Below are 2,355 nucleotides of genomic sequence, written 5' to 3'. Positions count from 1 at the left end.
ACCCCCCCGCCACCACTGCTTTCTTTTAACATTATAAGCATTATATAAACATTTTAAACCAAATTACTCTTTTTGACCCAGGGTCGTGATAAGAACCATCCTGTTACAAAGTGGTGGTGTATCTATGCTTGCTTTTACTTTTTCTGGCCCCTCGCAACCTCTGGCTCTTGCTTCTCTGTTGTCTCTTGGTTGTTCCTTAACAGTCTATTTTTATCTCTGTAAAATACTCACTGAAAGTACCAACCTCATTGTTACATAGTTTAAAAGAAGCCCCAGCACTAAGCCAGACTTTCAATAACATTCCAACTTCAACAGTTCCTCCTTGCCCTTGGATATAGCTCCTTCTCACCTGTCATGGACTTAGGAACCATTGCGCCTATAAACAAACACATGGGTATAAGTCCATAGGCCAGGTGAAGACCTAGATGGTAAAATACATGGGCGTTGTGACCCCACTATCGACCTCCAGGCTAATGAAGGACTGACTTAGTGAGCAGTTCCAAGACCACTGAGCTCATGGTTCCCTGTGGCTGTCTCCATTATACCTCCATCATAACCAGGGCTTCAGGAGGGGCCTCTGAATTCCCCCTTCCACATTTGGAACAGTATGAGGGATGCAGCAGAGTCCAAAAACTGAGTGACCAGCTTCAGGGTGCCAATGGGGGACGCTGACAAACCAATCACAAAGTTGGTGCCATTTGCTCTTGGGCATGAGAGGCGAGGCCCAGGTAAGAGCAGCAGCTGGAAAGTGAAGGGCAGACCTGGCTCTCAGTAACGGTAGAGATCAGACTCGAAGGGGCCGTCACGGGACATGCCCAGGTACAGGGCCTGCTTCTCAGTCAGCTTGGTCAGCTTCTCATTCGGCTTGCTCCAGTGGGCTTCAAGCACTGCTTCATCCAGCTTCTTGGGCCCAAAGTGAACCCTAATGGGATACTTGTCTGGGTGAGTCCACAGCTCAATCTGTGCCATCATCTGGTTGGTGAGGGAGTTATTCATCAAAGAGTTGGGGTGGCCCATAATACAACCCAGGTTGACCAGCCAGCCCTCAGCCAGCAGGATGATGCAGCACCCGTTCTTTAACCAGGAACAGTCCACCTGGGCTTGACGTTCATCTTCCTGACAGCATTCTTATTGAGCCACTTGACATCAATCTCCATGTCAAAGTGCCAGTGTTACCATGATGGCATCATCCTTCATCTGCTTAAAGTGCCGATCGAGGATGCTGTCATTACAGCCTGTGGTGGTGACAAAGATGTCCTCCTGACAGGCCTTGTCCATGGTTGTCACCTCATAGCCCTCCATGGCAGCCTGCAGTGCACCGATGGGGTCAATCTCAGTGACAATGATGTGGGCCCCAAAACCCCTGAGGGCCTGGGCACAGCCCTTACCCACATTGTCATAGCCCACTATCACTACTACCTTGCTGGCAGTCACCATGTCTGTGGCCTGCATGATGCTATCTGTGAGGGACACTGGCTTGCTCTTGGTGACAGAGCTGTTCACATTGATGACAGGCACCTTCAAGATCCCATTGGCCATCATCTTGTGTAAGTCGTGGACCCCAGTCGGGGTCTCTTAGGAGATGCCTCAATGCCCAACAGGAGCTGTGGGAACTTGGTGTGGAGGAATGACATTGAGGGGCCCATCCTTTTAGTTTGCTGCCTGCTGGATGCACCACTGCTACTCCTAGTCTGTTTCTCCCTTCTAGGCATACACTGGAATGCCAGCCTTGGCAATGACAGTGCCGCATGGTCCTGGGTGGAGAACATGTTGCAGCTGGACCACTGCCCCTCAGCAGCCAGGGAGATGAGGGTCTCAATGAGGATGGTGGTCTCCACAATCCATGTGCAGACAGCCAGCCTTTCAGTGATTTGGAGGTCGAGTACAACTCCTACCTGCACATCAGGTCCAGCATCTCATCCTCTGCAGTGTCCAGGGTCTTGTGTCCCCAGGCAGCCAGATCCGTATCAGTGACCTTGCAGGACAGTTTGTCAGACATGCTGGAGGTGCTTCTGCATGGAGTGAGGGACACAGGCAAAGGGAGCCAGGCCTCTGACTAGGGACAGACATGGCACAGGCTGTGCTGGGCAGAGCAGTTTGAGTTTTTATACAATTTCTCTTAAGTAAACAGTTCATAAATTGATACTTTTGATTCATTTACAATATCAGTCAGGTCAGAGAATCAGGGAGTAGATAAAAAATATGTATACACACACACACACACACACACACACATATATATATATATATATATATATATATTTTTTTTTTTTTTTTTTTTTTTTGAGACAGGGTCTGGTTCTGTTGCCCAAGCAGGAGTGCAGTGGCACAATCTTGGCTCACTGCAGCCTCAAC

The 2,355-nt window shown here is 49.2% G+C and overlaps 1 pseudogene; it reads right to left on the bottom strand.

The window, feature by feature from the left end:
* Window positions 1–768: 768 nt before the first annotated feature.
* On the bottom strand, window positions 769–1,999 carry LOC104672064 (annotated as a pseudogene).
* Window positions 2,000–2,355: the final 356 nt, after the last annotated feature.

Source organism: Rhinopithecus roxellana, chromosome 14 (assembly GCF_007565055.1).
Source record: "Rhinopithecus roxellana isolate Shanxi Qingling chromosome 14, ASM756505v1, whole genome shotgun sequence".
NCBI classification, from domain to species: domain Eukaryota; kingdom Metazoa; phylum Chordata; class Mammalia; order Primates; family Cercopithecidae; genus Rhinopithecus; species Rhinopithecus roxellana.
The sequence above is the reverse complement of the archived record's forward strand: the minus strand, read 5'-3'. Positions and strand labels throughout refer to the sequence as shown.